The sequence below is a fragment of the Physcomitrium patens genome, chromosome 21 (genome assembly GCF_059467195.1).
Source record: "Physcomitrium patens ecotype Gransden chromosome 21, ASM5946719v1, whole genome shotgun sequence".
NCBI classification, from domain to species: Eukaryota; Viridiplantae; Streptophyta; class Bryopsida; order Funariales; family Funariaceae; genus Physcomitrium; species Physcomitrium patens.
In genome coordinates, this window is record NC_143430.1 from 4,081,728 (window position 1) to 4,097,175 (window position 15,448).

Sequence of the window (15,448 nt, forward strand, 5' to 3'; positions counted from 1 at the left end):
TTTTATTTTCATGTTTTTTTTCTCCTTGTAGTTATTTTTGAAGGCCATTCATTATTTTCATCTCTCTTTTATTTTTCTTCTATTAACGCTTCATGTTGACTCTTTGCAATATGAGCATGTATAAATAATCTATCTACTAGATCATCCCACCCAGTAATTTGTCAAATGTTATTACCAATACGTTTTAAATCATTTCTAGTAAATTTACTCTTTTCATCATAATTCATGTCACTTATCCACAAAAAATTAGATTCTCTTAAAAACTCAAAATTTATAGTTAAACATTTACTAGAATTTGCTCCCACCCAATATGTTGATGCTTTATTGCTTGAGATTATATGTACTTTGAAAGTATCTCTAAAAACACCTTCATTCCTTCTTTACCAAAATTTGTTTCCAATTTTTTTCTACTTTCTTTTAAGTGTATCATACCATCTTTAAAAATAAAAACTCTTTTATGTAGTGCCTCTATAAAATCTTCACATTCCTTCCTTGAATAATCTATGCTATCACACCACATGCACCTATGCACTACACCTTTCATTGGTCATAATCTTTGTTTTGTTGATAGTCTTGATGATTGACCTTTCTCTTCAAGTTTTGTGAATTTTATTTGTAAATATTTCATCTCATATATGATTTCATCAATGTCCATTTCTTCTTTTTTTGATATAGCCATTGAAAGTTGAATCAAAGATGTTGAATGGATAGTAGATACTTTTACCTTAGATGTTTGAAATGGTCTTTGAATATCCACCCTATCTTATCTCCTTTCTCTTTTTGTCAATAATCCTACTACCTCCTCTACTTCTTTCTAATTTGTTATCAATCCTTCATCTTCTTTTTTATCTTCAAGCAAGATTTCCAACTTCTCTTACAACTCTCTATCAGTTGCTTTAAGAAAGAACTCTACCTTACTTGGATCCAACAATTGCCTTTTATTTTTTGATAAAGAAGAATATTGATTTTCAAACTCTTTTAATAATTTTGTTGTTAGAAGACCCTTCTCTGGCCTTTCAATCCATTCAAAAAAAGATTTTTTTGTAACCCTGTCACTATCTTTTAAGAAAATTCATCTTTCAATGCTTGAAAAAATTTCTCCCATGAACCTCCAAAATGTCATGTAAGAGACATTATTTGATTTCTTATCTTTGGTACAGAGGCTAATTCAAATAATTGAATCATCTTTTTTTCTAAAATATGCTTCAATTCTATTTCCTTTATATAATACCTTAAATATTTTGTAATATCTTTTCCTTCAAATTGGTTGATCTTATCCACAAGTGCTTGTAATGCTTTTTTTGCTATATCTTTATTGCAATCTTTCACCTCTTGCTATTGCATGAATAAGTTAAAAGCTTCAAATATGATTGCAAAGTTAGGATCAAAATATATACCTTGTCCTCCATTAATTCCACCACCTACAGTTCCAATTGATGCACCATCTATAGCTCTTCTTTCAACTCTCTTGCCTTCCTTCTCCATAATTCAAATAATCTAAGAAAACCAAATATCTTCCACCTCAAGCGTTTCACGTCATATTTACCAAATATGTCATAATACTTGAAGTCTTGCTTAAAAATGCTTCGAGCACCTGGATGTAGAAGGCAAAATGAAAATTGCAACAACAAAATCCTAATTCTAATAGAACACTAACAATGCTAAGTAAGCTTTGATCAAATTCAAAGAAATCTTAAAGGAATTACAAAGAAATAATAAGAAATCTTAAAAAAATATTAGAATGATCACAAATATATCTCAAATTAATCTCAATCCAATCTTAATTTAATCCTAGTTAAAATCTTAATGGACTTTATTTAAACTTTAGGCCAAAAATTAATTAAATCTTAAATCCTAAATAAATATTAAACAAATCTTAATCAAATTCTAACAAAATCTTAAATCCTAAATCAAATCTTAATCAAATTTTAAATCCTAAATCAACTTTAAACCAAACACTAATCTTAAATCAAATCCTAATCAAATCTTAAATTCTAAATCAATTCCTAATCAAATCCTAAATCCTAAATCAACTCCTAACCAAATCCTAATCCTAAATCAAATCCTAACCAAATCCTAAACCCTAAACCAACTCCAAAAAAAATCCTAATCTTAAATCAAATCTTAACCAAATTCTAATCCTAATCAAATCCTAACCAAATCTTACATCCTAAACCAAATCTTAACTAAATCTTAATCCAAATCCTAAATCTTAATCAAATCCTAACCCTAATCAAATTCTAACCAAATCTTAAACCCTAAACCAAACCCTAACCAATTCCAAATAATTCCTACAATAGTTTTGAATCTCAATAATTAATGAATGAACTATTGATTTTAACTCAAAATTTTTATACTCCTTAATAATTAAATTGATAACAAGTATCAAAAATAAATAAAATAAAATAAAATAAAAATCGGAATTACCAAATAGATGATAACCTCAAAAACATGTTCAAGTATTAGCCGACCTCCTTCTCTAACCTTGATACTAATCTCTTAGAGCCAATATCTCTTCTTTTCATCATTTGATTGATCTCAAAATTCTTATATACATAATAAAAAAAGTCTACTATCTTTATACAAAAAATTTCACTCCAATTCAACTAATAAATTGCAAGAAATCTTAAAAATCTTCATTGGACCTAAATTTCTATTTTTTGAGACCTTAATCTACTTAAACCTCAATAATCCTCAATTCAACTATTAGATCAAGCTAAAATTTACAATACATATTAAGTACAACTATAACCATTACCCACAAAATTTCATCTATAGATCCATTACAGAACTCTCAAAATCACCCAAAACATCAACCCTATTTTATTTCACAAAAATCCAAGTTATCTGAAACAAACTTGATTTTGTAAAGCCCTTATAAAGTCATTACAAATCCAAATCATACAAAACCAATGCTTATAGAAACCTTATCTAATCTCCTATCAAATCCCACTCTTTAATCTACAAAAGAATCTTAGAATTGCTATAGGTGCTTGAAGAACACATAATCATGTTTTTCCTTTTGCAACATATAATCGACCTTCAAAAAAGATTAGGTTATTTTGAACTCAAACTTAGAAGTATCTTGGAACTTAGAAGAAGGATTCTTGATATTGTGAATAAGAAGATTAGAAGATATACTTGATTGGATTTATTTCACAAGGATTGAATCAATAGTCAATGTTGATTTCATTACTTAAAGATGAAAATGCTCTGGCTTCAAGAGAATCATTCTTCGTTGATCAAAAGATGCATCTCATTCTTTTGATGCAAGATAAAAACATCTAGAAAAGGTGCCTGACAAACCTTATTATTTTTCGGATCGATATGTGATCTTGAAATCAAATCTTAATAAAAACATGCTTCAATAGGCTTGGCGACAATTCAAAACACATGTTAATATGAAGTATTCTAGATTCTTGTGGTTCGTATACACAGTGACTAAATTGGAAGTATCTTCTAGATAATAATGCCATTCTTAAAATGAATCCATGATTGCAAGAAGCTCTTTGTTGTGGATTTCATAATTAATCTCGACAGCTGAAAATGTTTTGGAATGAAAAACTACATGGTGAAGTTTATCATTTGTTTTCATTTGTCATAATATGGCACTTAAAGCAAAGTAAGATGCATTTGTTTCCATAAAAAATACCTTAAAAAAGTTGATGCAATATAAGATTGTTGCAAAAATGAAGGCTGACTTCAAAGCTTCAAAAGATGCTTCAGTTTCTTTGCTCTACTCAAGTTTATCTTTACTAGTCAAACATATAAGTGGAGTTGCAATTCAAGAAAAGTCTTTGATGAAGATTTGATAATGGTTGGCAAAGCCCAAAAAGCATTGAACATCTCTTACTATTTTTGGAATTTTCCAATCCATAATAATTTGAATTTTTTAGAATCCATCACAAATCTATCATTTGAAATAATATATCCTAAGAAGTCGACTTGAATAATGTGGAATATACACTTTTCTATCTTAGCATAAAGTCTTGCATCTCTTAATTTTTGTAACACATGATGGACATGAAGTTCATGTTCATTTGTGTTCTTAGAATAGATCAAGATATCGTCCAAATATCAAACAACAAAATCATCCAAAAACTCTTAAAAAACATTATTCATTAGATGTTGAAAAATTGGCAGTGCATTTGTAAGTCCAAAAGGTATGACATTGTATTCAAAATGTCCATACTTAATTTGAAATGTAATCTTTTATTCATCTCTTTCTTTAATACATACTAGATTGTATGCTCCTTGTAGATATATTTTTGTGTAGATCTTAGCTTGATTGAGTTGATCAAGAAGTTTGGATATTAAAGATAGAGGGTACCTATTCTTCATGGTGATCTTATTGAGTCCTCAATAATCAACACACATCTGCAAAGATACATCTTTTTTCTTCACAAATAAGATTGGAGCTTGTGGTGGCAATTTCGAATGGCGTATAAAATTCTTAGCCAAATTCTCTTCAATATATTCCTTGAATTCAGCCAATTCATTTTGTGATAAAATATAAATTGGTCTAAATGGAGGTTGTGTTTCTTCTTGAAGATCAATTGAGTAGTCATAGGAATAATGTTCTAAAAGAATATCCACATTCTTCTTCTCAAATACATCTTAAAATTCTTCATATTGGCTTGGAATGCCATTGAAGTCTTTGCATCATTAGAAATAGGTGTGGCGAAATGACATAAGGTGATTCTTCTTTTGCAACATGGAAGAAAGTTCTTGCACCTATAAATACAAGTTTTATTGTGCTGGACTTATGACTTTCTACTGGATTACTTTTACTCTTAGTTATACTTTTAGAAAAATTAAGAGTACAAAAAATCCAATCTATGCAAGGATTATATTGTTCTAACCATGATAACTAGATTAGAGGGAGATATAATTATACTAAAGATTACAGAACTACTATGACCATTTATTGCTATATGTATAGGAAGTGTTTTATGAGTAACATCTCTAAAAGATAACAAACGACCATCTATGACTTCTACATAAATAAATTTAGATTTTTGTGTTAACGATATTTTATGACTTTTAACAAATTCTACATCTAAGAAACAAGCTGAGGCTTCTAAATCTATTAACGCAAAGGCCTTATAATTATTAGGTCCTAAATATACATCTATTATGAAATAAAGAGAAGATATGACCTTCATTAGAAATTGTATAAGAATCTAGCCACATAGTCCTTATTGTAGCTGGACAAATTTGTTTTCTGACACATTGTCTTCTTTGATAGTTGTGCTCCTCATTTTGTTGTTTTATCGCTTCTTTGGATAATGTTGAGCAGTGTATTAGGTTCTCTATAATATAAGCACAATCCTTCTTAATGGCGACAAGTCTTTTTTTGCTCGATAAGAGGTTTAAAATGTATCGCATCAATGTGCATATCTTCTACTTTTAAATGTATGTATTGACAAGATGTTGATATTGCCATTGAATTGTAAAAATGTTAAGGCCCAATTGTGCTACTCTCAAATTGAAATTCAAAAAGTTAATTATCACACTTCACAAAAAAATCAATTGTTTGACTCAATGTTTGAGGATCAAGTAAGTTGAGCATCAATTTTTTTACTTCATATTGTAATCGATAGAAAAATTGGTTAATAAATGCAGCATCATCCCACTTGATATCAATTACAAGTTGTCAAAATTGGAAAGCATATGATATTATAGATCGATTGTCTTGTTGTAAAATACAAATCTTATTGGTTGCAACACAAGTTGCATCATGTTTTGCATACATCTACCAAAATTTTTTCAAAAATGCCTCTAGATTATTCAATATTGGATCTTATCGTTCAAGAAAAGATAAAAATTACGATAGTGCTGAATCTAAAAGAAGTGTACTAATGAATCTAACTTATGATCCTAGAGTTGGATACCTTTGAAGTTGAAGTTCAATCACAAATTATACTTGATTAATAAATCTTCAAAATTTGGATCTTGTACCATCAAACTTCTTAGGCAAGGCAACTCTTAGTTCTCTAACACTTGAAGGATGTTCCACCGTGGATGGAAGGACATGATTTGGTGCAGATGTTGAAGCAGCTCTAATCATTTCTATATCCTCACTTCTTGCCATTTTTGTTGATTTTTGTGGTGGTAAGCTAAGTTGATGCATCGCAAGCATCAAATCTCTCAATTGTTCTTACATTTGTGCCATTGCACTTTTCATTTCAACAAGCTCTGCCATAATAACACTCAAAAAAATATCTTATACCATTGAAGACAAATAAGAGAAAGGACTAAAGACAAAGAAAATACTAAAAATAATATCAATTTAAAAGAAGGTAATCCGCAACTTCTAATATGTTTATGTCTTATCATGAAAAAGGGGTAATCCACTCTTAATCAAGACAAAACAAAGCTCTAATATTATAAGTATACTCTTGTCAATTTGTCAAGGATATAAACTAAAAAATGATCCATAATCAATGAAATTTGTATCAAAGAAAGAATGACAAAATAGAAATAAAGAAGTAGGTATATTAAAAAGAAACTCAAATGGCTTATTGCCAAAAGACAAGAAAACTTTAGACTCTTGAAACTTGATTAGAAATAAGAAAGGAGTTCACAAGAGTGAAGAAGGTTTCACTCTTGTCTCTATATATACTATCTAACCATGGACTACGTGGCAATGTTCTATAGGACCTCTAATATGTGTTGACTTTGTAAAATATATGCCTTAACTTACAAGGCAAGTTTTTCTACCTATGGGCCACATAGTTAGCTTGGTCTTCAAGCTAACAACATGTGTGGCACATGGCCAACTTGTTGACTACGTTTTTAATCCAAAATATCAATTATAGACACTTATAAAGTCAAAGCAGTGTCTATGAAGCTTCTAAGAAGCTTTTATAGAAGATATTATAGAATTAACTTTACTTTTATCTATTTATACAAGTAATTACTAGCTTATATGTGTATGTTCGTGATATTTATCCATCAAATAAGGAAGTCGTGAAGAAGCGTATGAGATCCTTTAAGATCTATAGGAATACTTCTACGGATGCTTCTATTAAAAATAGTGGTACTTTGGAGCATGTATAGGGAAGCACTACTTGGCATGTAGTAGAGTGAATAAAGTAGATTTGACAACAAGAGCCATGGGCTACAAAAATGACTACCATCGAAGCTTGTCATGCTGTTAAAAAGGAAGCATCACAATGTACAAAGGCTTTGTGTGCACAAGATGCCAATATAGCTCAAATTGCAAAAGTAATAGAGCTACTTAGAGCTGTAATAGAGAGGTGAGAAATTTGTACAAGAAAAGCAATGGAGAACATGCATGGAAGCCAAACAATGCTATTAAGGGATACAATTTTTAACCTTGCACGTGTTAAAAAACTAAGCTTTGAGTAATCTTATTACATATAGAACAATGGTTAGTTGTTTTTCCCCTCTCACTCCAACTTTTCTGAATTTCCACCAATTAACATCTATCTGCATTCTGTAATGCTACCTACACAATTTGATTTACCATTCATGGATATGCCAAGGAAGATATTTCTTGCAAGCAATGTGAGCCAAAGTCACATTCTATGGGGCTTTGATTTAGAAAGAAATGGTTGAAGTAGGGAGGATGTAAATTCTTCTTATATGGATGTAAATTTGACTATTTCATCTTATTCCAAAATTTTAAATTAGTTTTCTATACTAAAATAAAATAAAATAAAATAAAACTTAAATTTATTTATTTTGCATAAATTGTCAGAAGACCTCCAAGTACATTGCAAATATTCCTAAATCAATGCTATTCACCAAATTTTTAAACTTAGATCAGTTTTCACCAAATCAAAATGTAAAACGCTTATTCTTATTATTGTCATCACTGTTATCTCCTTATAAAGTTAGGTAACAATAAAAAATAAAAAACTTCCTCAATAACAAACTCATCCATGCTTGGGTTGTGCTTTGATCCGACTTTTACAAGAATCTGATAGATATATCATGCAAGTGTGTATTCGACTTTGGTGCATCCATACTACTAATAATAAAAAATTGTAAGTCCCATCATAAACTAGTAAACTTGTAAAATAGAAAAAAATATCAATGTCATTCTAGACAATTGAAACGATTAGAATACTAGCACATTGTAGCCTGTGCATGGACGCGAGCATGTTTGACCGAGGTCGGCATGAGCATGAGAGGAAGACTGGCTATGGCGCTACTTGTAACAATTCTTAGATTCATTTTCCTAATTAAACTAGACTGCCATCGCCAGTTCAGAAATTTTGACTCAACTGGGTCGACGTATTCAAAGAACTTGCTTGATCTGCGGAGGAGCGATCCCAGTGAGGACGAGGCCTCCTGGAAGTGCAAACCCTAAGAAATCGAACATGGACATGACGGTTCACGAGGAAGCCAGGCACGGTTTTAGAACACGGCCGCACACATTATCAACAATCCCTTTCCTGTGGTTTCTGGTTGCAAAGACCTTCAATTTCTGACCACTGCAAAATGACTTAGATTGAATTGTAATCACAGGATTGTGCTCCATGAAATAGACCACCCGGAACGACAGAACAGGACACCTTTCGCAGGAAAAAAACAGAAACAAATAAGAACAAAGTCCAAATTGAAGCTGAATTCCAGTTGACAACAGCTTTTCACACAAGACAAGCAAAGACCCTTTCTTGAGCATGAACCTCAAAAACGTTCTTTACCACAAGCATCAAAACCATGGCTGAAATCCAAATGACAGGGAAAATAGACATGACTATCCATATATCTGAAACTCAAATCCTAACACCAAACATGGTTTCAGTAACTTCATTGAAAAAGGCAATCTAGGCTTTGAAGATAATACATGAAAGCCACCAAGCAAATTCTAGAATGTCTAACCAACGCAGCTAACGCTATGAAAAAAACACAAAAAAAGATGCAGAGATGTGAGCACACAATTGAAGGTTAGATTAGGAACCTCCTTGAGAAGTTACCGAATGGGTCCAGATAGGGGAACTGATTGCGTGAAAACACGGATGGGCTTGCAGGACCGGATTGCATGGCAACTCATGAAGCAGAGTCGACGGACACAGTTGCCGTTCACAACCATTGTCCAAAACATACATCAATCCACCGAATATGATACAATTGAACAGAATGAATGGAACTCCACAGTGCGCGGCCGTGCTTTCAGAGGCATTGGAATACCAAAATTTACGGGAAATCTTGTAGCAGAGGACTGATTCTAGGCACCGCAAACTGCACGAGGTTGTTCATTCGCCTCTTTTTCATCTGTGCCGTCTGGGGTTTCAAGCACACCACACATCCTCGCTTCCACCTCCCCTTTCACTTCCCTTCGCCCTCCCCTGCGAAACCGTTGCAGCCGTGTGCTGTCTCCTCGCGTCCAATAGCTCGAATTTGCGCTAACATACATGTCGTGACATCGCTGTGCTGCATGCATGCAACGTGAGAGCGAGGAGCCGCGGATGGTAGGTAATCTGGTGGTATTTCTCTTTTTTTTGGTTCCGAGATTGTTACGATGGCTTTCCGTGTTTCGAATATAGTGCCCGAGGTGATGCTCGAAAGCCAGACAATAGGCTTGATCATAAGCTCGTGCTTGCTGTATCCTATGCAAGCGCGTAAACAATCAAAAGGTTTTAGGTTTTTAAGAAGATTGCACTTTGTAGATACTTTAACATATGATGTCAATCTAGCTGAAGTTCGAATTTTTTGCTAGGGACTATATGGTATTCCTGCGTTGATATGTACTTAGTATTTGGTTGTCTGTTTGTTATTTTTGAAATTCCGGCTGCAGGGATGAGGATTGGCAAGAAAATAACGGCGCATTGAATACCATATTACAATTGTATCCTGGCTTGTCTTGTGTGCATTCGAATTGCGAGATAGGAGAGGATCTGAATGATTTAGAGGACGGAAGAGTTCTTCAAGCTGGAATATGGTGAGAACATCTTCAAACTTGTCCGTCTAGATTCTTAGTTCGTTTTGAGGATTGAGCTTTTTCTCTCACAGTTGCAATCTGTGTGTGTTCTATATCTTGGAAGACTCAATGTTGTCAACAGAAGATCTGACCTGGAGCTCTTCCACTGCAACTTTAGTCGCGGGTCACATCTACGTTATCATCAATCGTGAATGAGCTGGTGTTCATTTACATGTATTATATGACCACATATTTCAACATATTTCAACGCTGTAGGAAACAAATTAAACCCTCGTTAAAATCTTCTTGAGTTGCATGTATTTTTCATCATCGGAGATGCGCAAGGGAAGGTCGTAAACTGAAATGTAGTATGCATTTGAAAATGTTCCTTGTGTAGAATCCAGTTGTTGTCCTCTCTCTGGTTAGTTTTCTTTTTGTCTTGTTGTTTTGAGCTCCGCAACCTCTGGCGCATTGTGGTTGGACGGTTCCAGGCGCTCGTTCCTACCATCATCGACGAGGGTAGCAGTTGACCTCCTCTTGTTGAAGTTGTTCTTTTCAGCTTTTATTTTTGTCCTCCCTAGCTCGCAGTGGTGTGGTGAAGTGATTAAATGCGGCGTTGATATCCCTTCCGGCGTCGGCTGTGCTGGAGTTGTGTTCTAAGTCCACGTCAAGGCCTTCCTTGACGTTGCGATCTGCGACGCGTGCGCGGTGCCGGATTTTTAGCACGAGGAAGTACACGTGAGCTGGAATAATCCGTGGATCAGTGAACGAGGCAATTCAAACTGGTAACAGAGTAGAATTGTTCGCGGCGTTGGTCTTTATTTTCTCCCACGTGGTTGCTGTTCTTCTATTTTACTCTTTGGCTGAAGGACAACTCGTCGTTGGATTCTTTGCTGACTGTCCGCTCCTATCTCCTAGAGCTGCTGTTAAGCATTGTTGAGGATTGTTGTTTATGTCCCTTTCACTTCACGGGCGAAACTGTTGCTGCATGTCATTACCGAATCCGACGACCTGCCGTGTTCCGTTACTCCCTTGAGCATTGAACTCCAAACTTTTAACATTGTTATGGTCCGTAGAGGGCATTTAATTTTTTTGGATTATGATATAAAATGAGTAATTTTAACATCGAAGTTGTTTTATTTAAATTTGTAAAGAAATCAAGTGTTGGTTTTAGGGTTATTTGAGATTGTTGGTTTTGGTTTAGAATTACAGATTCAATCTTAATGATGGAAGATTGTATGGTTTGTGGGACAATCTAAAAAATAAAGTGTTTGAAAAATATTTTTGAAATACTAAACAAATCTAATGTGTAATTTTCTATAGGTGGTGAAAAGGTGAAATTGGAAATTATTTTTATTAATCTATTATGGAATATCTTTTGGTATCATTGAAGCAATATATATTCATGATTTGGAGCTATTTCTATGGTTTTTTCATATCAAGGTCTTTAAGCAAAATGGAACAATATGAAAAAAAATCAAATATGCAAGGTATTTGTGGAGATACTTAAGAAGAATCTAAAGTCTATGTTGGAGCATTTAAGGCTTTATTGAAGAAAAATAACTTATTGAATAGAACCAATGTGCTAATTTGTGCAAGAAAATTGAACACGTTACGAAGGTTTTCGATCACCTAATGACTTGCACAAATGATGGATTGGAATTTGGACTTTTATTGAGTGAATTACTTTTCATAATCAACAAATCTTATTTTCTAATAGAAAATTGTAGAAAAGAAAATTGGTGTGAAGAAGCTATCTTCCAATTGAATAACAAAGAGACTTTTAGAGAACTACTTCTGGATTTAAAATGTTGTTGTGATATAGCAAGTGATTTGCTTTTGAAGTATCATTCTAACCAAGTTGAAGGCAATACTTTTGCCACTTTTAATTTTTCATCACATGATAAAGTGGAAGAGGATGTTGAGTTTTTACAAAAGATGTTAATCCAAGTAAGTAGAAAAAAAGATTTTGAATATTTTGGATTAGCAAAGCATCTACTACAAAGATTTGAAGACTTGCTTTGCATAGAAGGTGGACAATTGGATAATTTGAAACTATCATTAGACATGAAGAGTTTTGAAATTATACAATGTATAAATGAAGGAAGTTGTGATGAAGTTTATAAATCTAAGTGATTGGGACTTGTGTGTGCAACTAAAAAAATAAATGTTGAATTTGATAAAATGTTCATCAAAGAAGTCAGCATTCTAGCAAGTTTGAGCCATCCCAACTTAGTAACATATTATTTTGCAATGAAAGGTAGTGCCAATAGAAGCATTGAGTCTTTTGTAACAAAAGATAAAAAAGAGTATTTATATATTGGAATGGAGTTGATGCAAAAAAATTTGAGCAATATGTTGGAAGATGAAAAAGAGGTATCTTATATTTTTCTTATTGACATTATGTATCAAATTGCCAAAGAGATGTGTTACTTGCATGATATGCACATTGCACATCGAGATCTAAAATCTGAGAATATTTTGGTTAATATTGTGGAGTCAAAGATTATGAACAAGATTGTTCGACATGCTATTGTAAAAGTGATTGACTTTGGAATGTCTAAGATTGAAGTAAGAAGAAATCCAAAAGCCACAGAGAATAATTACATCTATGGTAGTCTTAGATATATGGCTCTAAAGGCATTGAGAAATAAATTTCAATCAATAGAAATGTGTCATTCTGAAGCTGATGTTTATTCATTTGCAATGATATGTTCTAAGATTCTTTCAAAAGAAGATCCATTTTATGATGTTCATGGAATGAAAGGGATATTAGAAAGAATTGAGAAAGGTGAAAGACCAAACTTACCTTCAAATTGTAATGATTTGATTAAAATTATTCAAGAATATTGGAGGTTGAATCCTTTGTATCCGTCAAAATTTGCAAATATTTGTGAAAGATTGGAATCATTGAAGAAAAAGCACTTAGTTGGAGTTGATTTGGAAAATGCTCCGAAGTTTGAAGCAACAAAAAATAACTGTCATCAAAATGTAAAATTTTAGCAAATACATAATAGATTGCCATTGGTAAGACTTGCACTAAAACCACAGAGATTATGTATCATAGTGATTGTATTGATGGTATTTGAAACTTGTATATATTCTTTTATGCCATAATAATATTTACATGTTTTACCATATGTTCAAGTTAGTAAGACTAGGTTGAAATGTAGTATATGCATCATTTTGATTTCATTGTTGATTTTTGGATGGATTTTTCAATTATAGGTTGATATATGTGAGGAAGAAATGTTTGGTAGAGCACAATATTTATTACAAATAAGACAACATTATGCAAACAAAGTGAAGGCATTGTATCTTATTGGAATGGGTGGAATAGGCAAGTCTACAATAGCAAAGGCTATACCAACTAGTGTAAAAGACATATACAATGCCTTGTGCTTTGTGGAGTACATTGAAAGTGGTGGTGATGGCTACGCAACTTCTTGCAATATTTTAGAAAATTTTAAAGTCAAATCAAAACCAAAGGATGTAAAAGAAGCTAAAAAAAAAGTTGATATCATTCTTGAAGGAGAACAAAACCATCTTAGTCTTTGATAATGTGAAGAATCAAAGTCAAATTGAAGTTGTTGTGCCTATGGATGAACTATTTGCTAGTAATGGTAGTACATTAATTGCAACAACTCGAGATTCAAAAGCAATAAAGTATGGTGGTGAAGAAATTTGTAAAATAAATATTGAAGAACTTGATGATGAAACAAGTATGAAGTTGTTTATCACACATTCTTGTGGTCAAGAAAATCTACCCAATGAACTTATTGAGGTAGGCAAACAAATTGTAAGAGCTTGCAATGGCCTACCATTGAGTTTAAAAGTTGTGGGAGCATTTTTAAGAGAGAATAAGAGGTTTAGATGTTGGGAGCGAGCTTTACAAAAGTTGAGGAGGGGAAGAGAGTTAGATGGAGATGAAAACAAGAGTAACTACAAGATTTGGAAGATATTAAGAATGAGCTTTGATAATTTGAAAGTTAAAGAGAAGAGTATGTTTTTAGACATATGTTATTTTTTTGTTATGATATGTATCCACAAGGCATGTCAAAAGATAGAGCATTGCAAATATGGACCAATAGTCAAAAAAATATCTTTGAACAAGATGTAGAATTTATATTAGATACATTGATCAACCAATCATTGGTAAAAGTAGACAAAGATGGAATTATAAGAATACATGATCAACTACAAGACATGGATAGAAATATTATAGAAAATGAGATGGAGTATAAATACACAAGGATGTGGAACTTAAATGTAGATCCATTTCATGGATTTGCAAACAAGGTAATTTTACTTAACAATAAACTAAATGAAATGTGGAAAATTAATGATAATAAAAAAGAAGTATTATTTGAAGGTTGGATTTTTTATTTAGTTACGTATATTATATAAAATTTATTTTGTTTTTGAAATTTATATAGATAGAAAGTTAAAATTTAAAACAAACTTATCTTATAATATAATTAGATTTGTATGTACTTTAAGTATATTTTTAATATAGAAGTTATAATCTGATAGTGCATTTGATTGTGTTGATTTGTAGTTGGAGGGATTATTCTACAATGATATAAACAATAATAATATAGATGAAATAAGAAGTGCTTCTTTTTCATCACTTCGAATTTTAAGTTATTGTGTTAGTATTTTTGCTCCTAAAATTGTGGTAAGAATACTAAGCAACTTCTTTATATTGGTGAAGCATTCTCTTACTTTAAAATATTTTTTATTGGACATGTCATAGAATTACAAATTAAAAGAATAATTGATTGAAAAAGTTTTGCAAATGCTACATGACAAAGATGTTTAAACAAAGTTTGAGAGTTTAAATATCTTTCAAGTGAGAAATTGCTCTTATATAGAAAAATTTCCAAATTTAAACTTTAGAATTCCTACATTATTGGAACTTGACTTAGCAGGATGCTCAAACTTAACCATGCTACTAAATGAATTGGAATATATGACTTCTTTGAAGATAAGTAATTTAAAAAATTGTAGAAGGTTAAGATTATTACCAACTTCATTAGGAAGTCTTTTTGCTTTAGAAAACCTTAATATAAGAGGATGCTCAAGCTTGATATCATTACCAAATGAATTGGAAACCTCACATCTTTGACTACCTTTGATATGAAAAATTGTAGAAGCTTGATATCATTGCCAAATGAATTGGGCAACCTCACATCTTTGACAACCATGAATATAAGAAATTATTATAGCTTGACAACGTTACCAAATGAATTAGGCAATCTTACATCTTTGACCACCTTAAACATGTCGAGATATACAAGCTTGACATCTTTGTCAAATGAATTGCATAATCTCAAATCTTTGATTACCTTGTATATTGATGATTGTCTAAGATTATTATCATTGCCAAATGAATTTGGCAACCTCACATCTTTAACTATATTAGATACAAGTGTATGGTCCAACTTGACATCATTACCAAATGAGTTGGGCAACTTCACATCTTTGACTACCTTGAATATAAGTGAATGTTCAAGTTTGACCTCATTGCTAAATGAATTGAATAAGCTCACA

The 15,448-nt window shown here is 32.1% G+C and overlaps 1 long non-coding RNA gene and 1 pseudogene across 1 annotated transcript; both read left to right on the top strand.

The window, feature by feature from the left end:
• The first annotated feature begins 5,618 nt into the window (after positions 1–5,618).
• On the top strand, positions 5,619–11,056 carry LOC112274014 (uncharacterized). The gene is made up of 2 exons (XR_002967276.3): positions 5,619–9,446; positions 9,773–11,056. It is a non-coding gene; the product is annotated as an uncharacterized LOC112274014 (long non-coding RNA).
• Positions 11,057–11,772: 716 nt separating this feature from the next.
• On the top strand, positions 11,773–14,103 carry LOC149986698 (TMV resistance protein N-like; annotated as a pseudogene).
• The last annotated feature ends 1,345 nt before the right edge of the window (positions 14,104–15,448 follow it).